Below are 13,641 nucleotides of genomic sequence, written 5' to 3'. Positions count from 1 at the left end.
ACCAGATATATTCTTTATTATACCAGACCTTGCAATTGCTTTCACAAAGAGAGAACTGCTAAAGTGATTCTGTGTGATGCACAAAGCTACATCATAAAAGGTCATGCAGCTTTCACCTTGTTCAATGGACCATTCATACTCAGAGTCCTGATCCTTACTCTAAGAAACCTAACTCCACGAGGCCTCCATGCCATAAACCAATCAAACCACATGTAGGCACTCTGATTTGAGTCACTCTAACAGATATGAGATGAGTCTTTAGAAGTTTCTAGCCACCAGCCTTCTCGTCAACTTAGCCAGTGAGTCTTCCCAACTGAATCCCCAGAATGTGGATCAGAGAAAAGCAATCCCTGTTGGGTCCTATCTGAATTCCTGACACGTAGAATCTGTAAGCATAATAAGAGGGCTATTTTAAGCTGTTAAATTATAGGGTACCTTGTTACACAGCAATAGTAACTGGAACAAGTCATAACAAGTGAGGCTGGAGAAGTAGAATGGGGCCAGATCGTGCCATGTGAAGGGCATTGAGCTTTATTCCATAATCAGTTTTTAGAGTGGGGAGGAACGCATCAGAGTTGGACTTACTTTTTAGATAACTCATCCTGACTGCAGTGAGAAGGTTAAATTTAAGACAGGCAAGACCAAAGTCAGGGAAATGGTAAGAGACTATTGAAAGATGAGGAGGACATTTACTAGGACAGTAATGATACAAATAGAGAAGGGAGGATAGCCTTGACAAAAAAAACCAAAACAAAACAAAATTTAGAAGGTAAAAGAAGCAGAATTTGGCAGGAAATCCGATACAGAATTCAGACAGAGGAGGGAGAAGGAAGAATTAATGGTGACCCACATGTTTCTGGATTGAATGGCTAGGAAGCTGATAGGGCTATCAATTGCGATTTAATACTAAAGAAGTTAACTACAGTTGACGAAAAGATAATATCCACCAAGTTTTGAATGTGTTAACTTGAAATTTCTTTGGAACGCTAGGTGGATATACCCAGCAAAGCACTCACAAGCCTAAATCTTGGGAAGGAAGTTAGGACAGATGGTAGTAGATTTGAGAATCAACAGTCTCTACAGTTAGACCAATGAAAACAGATTAGATCATTTAGGGGAGTTATTCAAAATAAGTAAAATAGAGAATCAAAGATAAATCTCTATAGGTCCAGTATCTAAGGGTCTTATAGGGTAGGAATGACCAAGGAAACAAAGAAAAAAGGAAAGTAAGGTTAGAGAAGAAAGCAGGAGTGACACTGACTCCAAGGAGTAAAGAGTTTCAGAAAGCCTTTATTGCTCTCTGTCATTAAATGGAGCAGAGAGTGCCGCTAACCCCATGCCAAGACCTTTCCAAGACACTGAGAATATAAATCTGAATACATCATCCCTCTAGCCTTCACAGAGACATAGACAGGTAAACAAATATGTGACAGTAGAGTGGGAACAGTGCAAAATAGAACTGTTATTCAGTACAGAATTACCTCAAGGAAGGAGAAACTGAGTTAGTGAAAATAAAATCTTCAGAGGATATAATACATCAGGTTTTTGTCTTCTAAAATGGTGTGCAAGCCACTTGAATTCAAGAATCAGAACTTTTTTCATACTCAAGCCTTGAGGACCACTACGTGGACTTCAGTAAGTGAGTACACATGATGGGCCTGAAATTCTGTAACTTCTGGGAAAGTCACACATTCTGAAATGATAATTTCAGAATTATTATTAAATTATTAATTATTTTTATTATATTTTATTATAATAATTATTAATTATTATTATTAAAGTGTAAAAAAAAATCCCACCCAGAGAAGGAAGAGGGTTGCCATTCACACCAGACCCCAAGGGAAACCGGGTCTTTCTTCCTGTCTGGCATCAGTACAACTAATCTGTAAACTGCCTTTCTGCACCCTGGACCTCCCTGTTGGTATTCTGACCCTGTGCCATTATGTGGGGTGGAGAGCACCTGAAAGAAGCATTTATTACTGCCTTGAATTGAAATCTAGAAGCCAGAATTGTTTGGGAGCTAAAAGCAATTTATTCCTAAGCTTTCATGTTTATAAAGTTGAGATGATTCCCACGTCCAGTCTCTCCTCCCCCCAAGCTTTCCATCTTCAAGTTCCAGGGCAGGTGAGTTAGGCTTTGGGGCTGGTTCAACTCAAGATGGTTTCAAACTTTTGCACAGGCCTAAGGATTTACACAACCTCAAGTTTTACCTTTAAAGAAACAGCTAGCCATGTATTTTTGGATGTAGAAGAATTTCTTCCATAGTCAAATGCACAAAACCATGTAAGTACCACACATACAACTGGTAATTTTAGTATGAAATCTGTCCCTTCAAAGTGCTAGCATGTGTGTGCATGCATGTGTGCATGTGAGTGTGTGTGTGTGAGAGAGAGAGAGAAGAGGGAGAAAACAGAGGGAACCATGATTTCAACCAGGGACTATTTTACCTTCCAGGAAACACTTGACAATATGTGGAGATATTTCTGGTTGTCACAACTGAGGGGGACAGGTGCTACTGGGATCATAGCCCAGGGATGCTGCTAAACACCCTACAAGGCACAGGGCAGCCCTTCATGACAAGGAATTTTCCAGCCCAAAATGTCAATAGTGCCACTGTTGAGAAATCTTGAGAGAAAGACAGGAAGAGGAATCAGGTAGTTATTCCAGTGTTTTTTCTACACAAATCAAACCTAGTCACAGAACCATCACGTCTGCGGGTTGGGAGGATAATTCTAGTCATCACGCAGTCTCACGTACCATGAAATACAGCATCAGGATAGCAAGACTGGTTTGTGTATCATAATTCTATTAGACTTGTTGGATGAAAGAAAAAACATGGAACACAATTCCATAATAAGGCTACAAAAACATTGCCCTGTGCTGTGACTAAAGAGAGATAACCCCTCAATCTAGCAATCGAAGGAAGCTGACTGCATGAGGAGACAACAAGAGAGAAAATATGTTTAATGTTCCAATTGCAAAGAGGCTCCGGTTATATACAGCGTTGAGATGGTCTTGTAGATTTAGGAACCAGAAGGGAAAATGATCTTTGACCTCGAGGAGTTGCTAGGAAACAGATGCCTGAAGAGCCCAGGGAAGAATTTTTGACCCAACAACAGGCTTCTTGCATGTGTCAAATGGTATTTCTTTGTGTGTGAAAATTTGCTGTTTCTTGCTAAAATATAAGAAATTGTCCATATTCTCGTGCAGCCTCCCTGAGGCTTCAGCTGATCTGGTTGGCCACACTCCCAGCTGGAATTTCTGATACCCAAATTCTTTCACTGCATGTTACTTAAGGATCCGCTGTTCTAAGAAATAGCGTGGGGTTTTCCCCTTGTCTCATGGCTCGCTGGGCAGCACAAGTCTTTGTAGAGATTTCAGGAAGTTAGAGGTATATTCACAGCGAAAAAACATGAGCTTGAGGAACAGACAAGCTTGAGTTTGAATCCTGGTTAGATTCCTATCCGAGCCTGTGACGTTGGTAACATATTAACTTCTCCAAATCTCAATTTATAAATAAGTCAATGAGGAAACATGATTGTTGTGAGAATTATGTGTGACAACATATTTAATTCTGCCAGGACACTGCCTAGTTTATGGTGGGTATGCATTCAGATAGCTATTATTGAGATAGGTATTATTTCTGAAACACAAGATTTAAAAATACTTTTCTACCTATATTATTTTGTGTTTCTGCTTATAATCTAGCTGAGACAAATACAAAGTTGAACGATGTTCCTTATACTTCTTACTAATCATGCTGGTGACAAAGTGACAAAGGTACAGGCCACACAGGATGGAAATAAAGGTACTAGAAATTGAGAGAGAGACAGCTTTTCCTTTCGAAATAAATTTGAGTCTGCACATATCTGTCCATATTTTTCCTGAACTTCTTCACAATGAAGAAATACAGTAGAATTAGAGTAGATGGGGAGAGGTGATTCATATGAATGCATGGCCTCTTAAAAGAAAACATTTTCTTATACTCAAGTACATTTAATACCTAAAGAGATATAGTGTGTATCATTTTTCCCTTCATGTGCACACTTCCCACAATCTTCTAGAAGACAGTGGAAGGGAATGGATATACTGCTCTGAAATACAGTACATGAAATTTCATGCAGTCAGAGATTTCAACTGTGAAAAATCATTCTAGATGTTGTATCCACTTGATAATAATAATCATTTCAAAAATGAAGGCACTAAAAATATGAAACATAGTTTTGTTTTAATCCAAGGATCCAGTGCTTCCATACGACCTTCTAAGTTCTGAAGTTCTACCAACTCCTACCCTCAAGTGCCTTTCAGAGCCAATGTGCTAAAGGAAACACCACAGCAGGCCAAGACAGATGCTAGAAACAGCATGCTTGGGTGTGAGTCCTGTCACCAGCACCTACCAGCTATGTGAATTTGGCAAAGTAATTTCACTTTTCTGAGGCTCAGTTTTCTCACTTGTAATACAGGAATATTCTCATCTACCCTGAAGGCTTGCTTGAGGGTATTAAGTAAGATAATGCATATAAAAGCATGTGAGATAGCCCTTGACGATAGGCTTATCTTTGCTACTACAGATTCCCATTTCATCTTTCCTCAGAAAAGTTGCACAGTGTTAATTTGTGGTGTCCTATCAACTCCATCTGATGGCTTGATGCTTACTTTTTCTGCCCATTCACTAAGCGGAAGCTTTTTGGCACACTTCCAAGCCACTAAGGGAAATACTACTTTATTTGGACAGATTCCCAGGTATAGCCACTATCCTACTGGACTTCAAAATGGAAACACCCCAGCTGATGTCTCACCAACTGTGATAAGCCTTCTGCTATGATTAATTCAATTATCTCTAACCTCTCAGAGCCTTTTGGATCCTTCACCCCAGTATCCTTGTATTTTTCAGGGTTCTCCAGAGAAAAAGAACAAATCGAATGTGTATAGAGATTTATTTTAAGGAATTGGCTCATGTGATTATGGAGTCTAGCAAGTCCAAAATCTGCAGGGTAGACCAGTAGGCTGGAGACTCAGGGAAGAGCCCAGTGTTTCAGTTCAAGCCCAAAGGCTGACTGCTGGCAAAATTCCCTTTTACTCAGGGGAGGTCAGTCTTTTGTTCTATTCACACCTTCATTTATTGGATGGGACCCACCCACATTTAGGAGGGCAATCTGCTTTATTTAAAGTTCACCAGTGTAGGGCTTCCCTGGTGGCGCAGTGGTTGAGAGTCCGCCTGCTGATAGAGGGGACGCGGGTTCGCGCCCTGGTCCGGGAGGATCCCACATGCTGTGGAGCGGCTAGGCCCCTAAACCATGGTCGCTGAGCCTGCGCGTTCAGAGCCTGTGCTCTGCAACGGGAGAGGCCACAACAGTGAGAGGCCCACGTACCGAAAAAAAAAAAAAGCTCACCAATGTAAATGTTAATCTCATCTAAAAACACCCTCACAGAAAAATCCAGAATAATGTTTGACCAAATATCTGAATACCATGGCCCAGCCAAGTAAAACAAAATTAACCATCACAATCCTCTCTTAGGACTGTTGTCCAGGCAGGTTATATTATCTGAATGCCCTCAACCCCAACATAGGTTTTCATTTGCTGCTGGTCCCCTCTGTACAGGTCTTGGCACACAGCTTTCTGTGCTGTGATACCAATCCCTAACTGTCAAGCAACATAACGTCCCTAGTCATTTCAAGAACAATCAGATCATCAAAATCATAAATCTTTCACATTTTAGACCAGCCCATAGTACCCAGCATTGCATTCTTCAGACAGTAATACGTACCACAAATATTTGTTAAGAGCATACCAAATTCTAGGCTTTTATCAGTCTTAAATATGGGGGGAAAAAAAGCCCCCCACTCACACAAAACTATTTGCTGACTTCATTATTTTGGAGGACACCTAGTCAGAAATGACTCCTTTCATTGCATTTATCACAAGCTGAAATCATCAAGGCACTCTGATAGAGTCTGAAGATGGAGGGCAATTTAGATGCAATAGCCTGGGAAGGTCTGAGGGTGACATTTGAGCTGAAACTGAAGGATCAGAAATGAAAAAAGCTGTGAGAAACACCAGGTAAGGGAACAATATGAAAAAGATTTTGAGATGCAAAGAGCAGTGTGATTGGAGTATACAATTGAGAGGACAGTTTGGTGGCAAAAGGTCTAGATCATATAGGATGTGGTAGGTCATGGTAGCGCTTACGTTACATTAAAAATGCCACAAGACACGAGTGCATTTTAAGTGAGGATGTGGGACAAACCAATTTACATTTTAAAACATATTCCTTGGACTTTTATGAAGAAAACAAAATGAGAATGTGGCCTACAATATCTGCCCTTCAATTATCTATCAACCGTCTATAACATTGGACCTGCTCGTTTATATTTATTCCAGTTGGCACAGTTGGGGGATTTAGTTAAATGCTTCCATCATCTTACTTGCCTTGATGGTTTAATTTCTGTCTAATCCCATTAGTCCTACAATAGAGGCTTAGTCACAGTTTGGAGTAATCCCTGAAGCTTCAACAGTCTTGGTTTGCACCATAATACATCCTCACCATTCATTCAAGGAACCAGGGGCTTGTATACTTTATTATAGTTAGGGATAGGTTTTAAAAGAGATATAGAAAATGAAGACATTATAGTTCTTCAGAATATCTAGATTAGCATTTATGTACACACTTAAAATATTTATGGAACGTGTACTATGTTTCAGGCACTGTGTTGGCCACTAGGGTTATAGTAACTGGAAAGACAGGCTATTCCTATGTGAAAGAGAATAAATACATTTCAAACTGTTAAGGTCAAAGGTCATATTAATTAACAAAATTTTCCTCTAAAACAAGAAATTGTCTTCATCTGGAAATGGGGACGACAAGATTGTTTTAAGGATAAAAAATTTTAAATTGTCACATTGACTAGCACATAGCAGATACATTTTTTTTTTTTTTTTTTTTTTTTTTTTTTTTTTGCCGTACGCAGGCCTCTCACTGTTGCGGCCTCTCCCGTTGCGGAGCACAGGCTCCGGACGCACAGGCCCAGCGGCCATGGCTCACGGGCCCAGCCGCTCCGCGGCATGTGGGATCTTCCCGGACCAGGGCACGAACCCGTGTCCCCTGCATCGGCAGGCGGACTCCCAACCACTGCGCCACCAGGGAAGCCCAGCAGATACATTTTTAAAAGCCACATTTATAGAGCTCTGGATATCAGAAAGTGAAGTGTTTAGAATTATAGCACTACTCTGATTTCCTGTCCTATAATCAAGGCTTCTTTGAGCTGCAGATGCCAATGGATTTTAGGAATGGATTTATATATGATCTGCTAGGAATGAGCAATTTCTTAGCATATTACCTAGACCACACCAGTTGGGTTCATCCTTCAATTATATTGTATATACTGTTGTATATTAATACACATTTTATCTATCAAACAGGCCATGAGCTTGGCTTTAGGAACAAAATTAGCTTTAAAAAGCTAATTTTTTTAATGTACAAATAGAGATAGCAATCTGAATCTGATTGGTAGCAGAACAGCATTTAGGGACTCACAGACAGTGGGTATCACTTTCTTCCAGACAAGATAGAAGTGAGGTATTGTATTATAAGTTTAGTAGTAACAATTGCATCATTTGTGTCATGAAAACAAATGTGAACTTTATGAATAATAATCTATTCTCCTGGACTGGAGATAATCTAATAATAATAATAAATTCCATTCATCGAACATCATAATGACAATAGTTACAATGACATTTATTAACACTTATGTATCTGTCTTAAACACTTTGTATCTCACTTAATCTCCTAGCAGCCTAATAAAATTGTCTGTTGCCTCCATTTACACTTAGTAAAGCTGGGGCTTGGAAAGGTTATGCAAGTCACCAGTGGAACTGATAATCAAACCAAGGCATCCATCAAACCAGAGCCATGCTCATCATGACTCATCATGCTCATCATCAATACTGCACCAATATAGGGTAGTGGTCTCGTGTAGGTATGCCTACCTGGCCAGAAGTGCTGCTTCAGACCTCCTCACTGGATGAACAAAGTAAGGCTGTTCAGGAACTGCTGGAAATGAGCAGCTTTCAGATGCCAAAGGCAATGACACTGAAAGTACACTGGTGGTAAAGAAGAGCCTTCTGTAACAACTAACATAGGTTTTTGCCAAAGATGTTGTTGCAACACACTGGCTGAGAAAGCCACACTCTTTCTGTGAAATCTGCAATTCTGCACACTTCGCAGAATTGTACTGTATTACTTCTGAGTACACTGAATTTTAGAGCATTCTCTAGAAGAGAAAGAAAAAAGCAAACTCAGTAAATCCCAGTATTTTTACTGCCTTTGCCAAATTTGACATCTTTCAAAGTAACTGTAAGAAGCGTGCACAATCTCTGCCAACCACATGATTTAGCAGCTATAAAATCTCTCTGAATCAAACCCATTTTGAAATAAAAAGGAACCTGCTTGAGAATTTCATTGCACTGTTTGATACTTACTCAAAGATCAATCACCTCTCTTCATTCTGTATTCCTGGTATATTTTTAAGTTTAATCTTTTTTGCAGCTTACCCATTTAGTTAAGGGTAGAATTTTAAAAGACTAAAGATTGAGAAAGGAGGAGGAGGACATGAAATCTGAACAAAGAGTTTCTTTATATTCTGCACAATAGAATTGAAAAGGATGGCCTATTTTCTTTTCATCTTTTTCCTCAATGGTGCAGTACCTAGATTCTCAAAACCTGAGTGTCCTTTCCCCCAAGGAAAATAGTATCTCTCTGCAGTCTGTCTAGTATGATGAAACAGCTGTGTTTCCTACTCCACAGGGGATTTATTCAGATGAAAGTCCATTTTTTTTTGCGGAATATGATTGGGTGAGCAGAAGGCTAAACACATTGCTTATGGTAGGCCTCCAGTGACAATTGAAAAAAGGTGTTCATAAAATGTAGTATAAAAGGAATTAATTTAACTATCTTGAGCCTGAAATATACATTGTAAAATAAAATACTGGCTATAAGGAATATAAAGGTGTGAATAGCACCAAGCCTCAAAGGAATAAAAATAAAATTGTTTGAAGTTTGGTCTCTATAAAGGTTTAGTGTCTATGGAAAATAAAATTCTTGGCTCTCACTTTGAGTCTCACTAATGCAAACATTTCAGTTATGACATATGCACGACACTTCAGTTATACCGTATGTTTAAAAGTGAAGGCAACAAAGGAAGATACTTTTCCTCACAATAAGAATGCTTATTTAAAGGACTAATAATATTCATCTATAGAACTACTAAAAAAATACTAAGAAAAGTCAGATGAGCTAAATTCCCATTAAGGGGCAAAACCTTATGTTGGAAATACCTCATAGCCTTTATCTTCTTCTCTCTGGAACAAGTCCCCAAAAAACCACACCTAGAAACGATTCATAGACTCTAATTGTCTACTAGACCGTAGTTTTCTGGTTTGGACAACCAATAGAATTTTATTAATAACCCAAATTAATTTCAACAGTAGTCAACTTCAATGTGTATCCATTCATGTGGAATTGGTATGGTGCTCCCAACATGAGGAATATATTTGCAATTGTATCAGTATAAGGAGCCCACAAGCCACAACTAAGGAGTCAGCCTGCTGCAACTGAGATGTGGTGTGACCAAATAAATAAATATTTTTTAAAAATATAAGATTTTTAAAAGGGTGTATGTTTACTCTGCATGAAGCCATGAAGTTGCTAAATTGTGATTAATGTCTTAGATGCAAAACACACATAGTATCTGCAACTTCCTTATAAAATCCACTGTAGGCTAGATTCTGTGTGTGTGTGTGTGTGTGTGTGTGTGTGTATGTTTATGTGTGTGTGTATGTTGGAGAGTCTGGACGACAGGAAAATTTAGAAATAAAAATAATAATTTGTCACTGAAACATAAATTAGAATGTGGGTTATTAGTAGAGTGATCATATAAATTATTATCTAAAATGGACAAGCATGAGAGTTAAAGGGGGCACAATTAATAATTGCACTGAGACAACAGGCATAAACTAGGATATATAATGAAACTATATATTAGCAAAATATTCTCTTCCTAATCAGAACATAAGAAAACAGCAGGATGATGGGGGGACGGAGGGTGTGCTTTGGAAGCAGCTAGGCTTAGATTTTAATCTAAACTCTGACTTACATTAGTTATATGCATTTGTTTCCATATCTCTCCATTTCCTCATCTGTAAGATAGCAGGATGTATATCTAACTTTGATGTAGTGTTTACAATGCACCAGAAAAATATGTTAAGGTGTAATATTGAATACTTTCATTTAAATCTCTTAACAACTACTCATATTGTTACTCTTTTCCCTATTCTACACGTGAAGCAATGAATTAAGTGAGGTTAAATGACTTGCTTGTGTTCATTCAGCAAGTGGTAGAGCTGAAATATGAACCCTGGCAGTTGGTCTTCAGTGTTCATACTCTTAAAACTTGTAATATCCTGACGATGTCAATACCAATTTTTCAGAGTTTTTGTTAAGACTAAATGAGATACTGGATGCCAGACAACAAGCACAATGCCCAAAACATAGCAGAAAATAAAATCAGAGTTACTAAAATGCTTTTTGTGATAACCCATCTGGGACTACATTGGAGGTGACATTTATTTATAGTGCGGCCCTTTGGTAATTCTATAGCTAAAGCTCTCACTTGACTAGAAAATGCTACCAACCTGATTGATACTGAATAATTGTTTATAAATCACAAGGTGAGACTGAAGTAACAGTCATTTTAAACTCCTGGTAATCTGGGATTATAGCCATTACTGAAATGTTTTACTCAAGTCATTCAATATTTTTTGTACAAGTATTTCTTCTCAATAAGTAAGAAGAATCAACCAGGTTGAAAATGCCTTGTCAAAAAGCATTTGACAAAAGTCAACATCCATTCATGGTAAATAACTCTCAACAAACTAGGAATAGAAGAAAACTTTCTTTAAGCTAATAAAGGGCATTTAGGAAAAAACCCGGGTCAGCTAATATCATATGTCATGGTGAAGGCTGAATACTTTTCTGCAGAGTGGACAAGACAAGGATATCCACCCTCCCCACTTCTATTCCACATTATACTGAAGGTCCTAGCCAGTGCAACTAGTCAAGATACATAGATAGATAGATAAACAGATAAATGTATAAAGATAAATAATAGTATATATATTGAAAAAGAAGAAATAGAACTATCTCTATTTTCAAATTATAAGATTGTCTTCATAAAAAACCTAAGGAAGTCTACCCAAAAAACCCACTAGAACTAATAAGTGAATTTAGCTAAATTACAAAACTCAAGATCAACATAGGGACTTCCCTGGTGGTGCAGTGGTTAAGAATCCGCCTGTCAATGCAGGGGACATGGGTTCAAGCTCTGGTCCAGGAAGAACCCGCATGCCGTGGAACAACTAAGCCCATGCACCACAACTACTGACCCTGTGCTCTAGAGCCCACGAGCCACAACTACTGAGCCCATGTGCTGCAACTACTGAAGCTCATGCACCTAGAACCTATGCTCCAAAACAAGAGAAGCCACTGCAATGAGAAGCCTGCACACCACAACGAAGAATAGTCCACGCTCACCACAACTAGAGAAAGCCCGTGTGCAGCAATGAAGACCCAATGCAGCCAAAAATAAATATATTAATTAAATTAAATATTTTTAAAAGATCAACATAAAAATCAACTATATTTCTTCATATAGTAATGAAAAATTGTAAACAGATTTTTAACGTGTTGCCTTCTCTCCCTTAGTATGTGTAAATATGGAAAGAGTATCTCTCCCACCTAACAATAAGGAAAAGCCAGATAATCAACAAAACTATAACTTCTGTCAAATCTTTTGGAGAGCTGTGGTGACAGCAACCAAGTAGCCTAAGGAAAGACAGAAATCTCCAAGGAGAGATGAAAACACAGCACTGCTTTACCTAAGACACAGCACTTGACAAAGACAAAGCCACTATAGAAGCAGGTAAAAATATTTCTGTTAAAATTTTTAACAAACTCCTGAAGGATAGAACCCCTAGGAGCTACAGACACAGTGAGTGTTTGTAGTCCATTTCTAGATTCTTCCCCATAGAACCTTATGGGTCTCTGTTACGGTTTGAAAATTTATATGTTGAAGTCATAATCCCCAGTAACTCAGAATGTGGCCTTATTTGGAGGCAGGGTCTTCATAGAGATAATCAAGTTAAAACGAGGTTCATTACCGTGGGCACTAATCCAATATGACCAGTGATTTCATAAAAAGGGGAAATCTGGACAGAGATACACATAGAGGGAAGATGATGCAAAGAGACATGAGAAAAATATGGCCACCTACAAGTCAGTTAAAGTGTGGAACAGATCCTTCCCTCACAGACCTTAGAAGGAACCAAACCTGCCAACAACTTGATGATAGATTTCTAGACTTCTAGCTCACAAGACAATAAATTTCTGCTGTTTAAGTGACCCAGTTTGAGGTCCTTTGTTGTGGCAAGCCTAACAAACTAATGCCGTGCTCATGAGAAAAATGGGAGTAGAGTGGGAAACCAGAGATAGCTTCCCTCACTGCTGCTGGCCTGGCAGAAAGGAGCAGCAATTCACTGCAGGAAAGGCACAAAGCCCCATGCAGATCCTTCTCTCCTATCTCCCCTAAAGAACAAAAGTCATAAGCAGGAAACCTTGCGGCCCACACAGCACAGGTGAAGACCCATTGAAGCAGCTGGAAGGAATCAGAAAATAATAATAATCCTCTGCCTCAAGAAGGGGCAAGACTCTATCCTGGACCTACCATTAGAAATATCCTAATGCTACCCACTAGGTAAGGGCAGAATCACTGAAAAATCCTCATCTTCAAGACCAAGAAACAATGGGTGTGCCTAGGACTGAGGCTACAATGAGACAGAATCCCCCCCGACACATACCACCAGGTAGCAACAAGCAAGTCACACATAACAGCAGTCTAATTCAGGGGAAAGGTACAAAACTTAGGGAAAAGCTCTCACTCCTGACGTTCATGCTGATAAGAGAAGTCTAAATCTAGAGTAGAACAGAAGAACTGAGAGAAGTCCTCCAACACCCAACCCCAACCTAAGCATAAAGTAATCAAAGGAATTTGAAACCAGTGATTTACTGAGAGGAACCACTGTAACAACAAAACACAAACCCAGCACATCTCTTGGGTAAATTAATTGAACTCCACACACTAATAGCCTAGCAGAAAAAGAGCTACTTCTCTTTCCTGGCATATACCTTAGTCTCTACTGTTCTACAGAGAATATCTCCCATTCAACCAAAAGTGATGAGACTCAAGTTTAGAAAGAAAGAAAGAAAAAAAAAAAACATTGTCAAGAGACAAAATAATTAATGGAATTAGACTCATGATAGTTCAAAATATCAGACAAAGAATTTAAAACTCCTTAAGAAAGTCCTTAAGACAAGGAAGGAAAAGTAACTTGCTATAACTCCAATGGTAAAGGTGAAAAATATAAATAAACAAATGGATAATTTTAACAGAGAGATGAAAACTACAAGAAAGAATCAAATGGGATGTTAGGGGAAAATGGTAAAAGAAATTAATAATGATTTTGGTGGGTTCATCAGTACTCTAGGCAACTGAGGAAAGAATTAGTGAATTTGAAGTTAGGTCAT

Source organism: Phocoena phocoena, chromosome 4, assembly GCF_963924675.1.
Source record: "Phocoena phocoena chromosome 4, mPhoPho1.1, whole genome shotgun sequence".
In the NCBI taxonomy this organism is placed as follows: domain Eukaryota; kingdom Metazoa; phylum Chordata; class Mammalia; order Artiodactyla; family Phocoenidae; genus Phocoena; species Phocoena phocoena.
Note: the sequence above shows the minus strand (reverse complement) of the source record.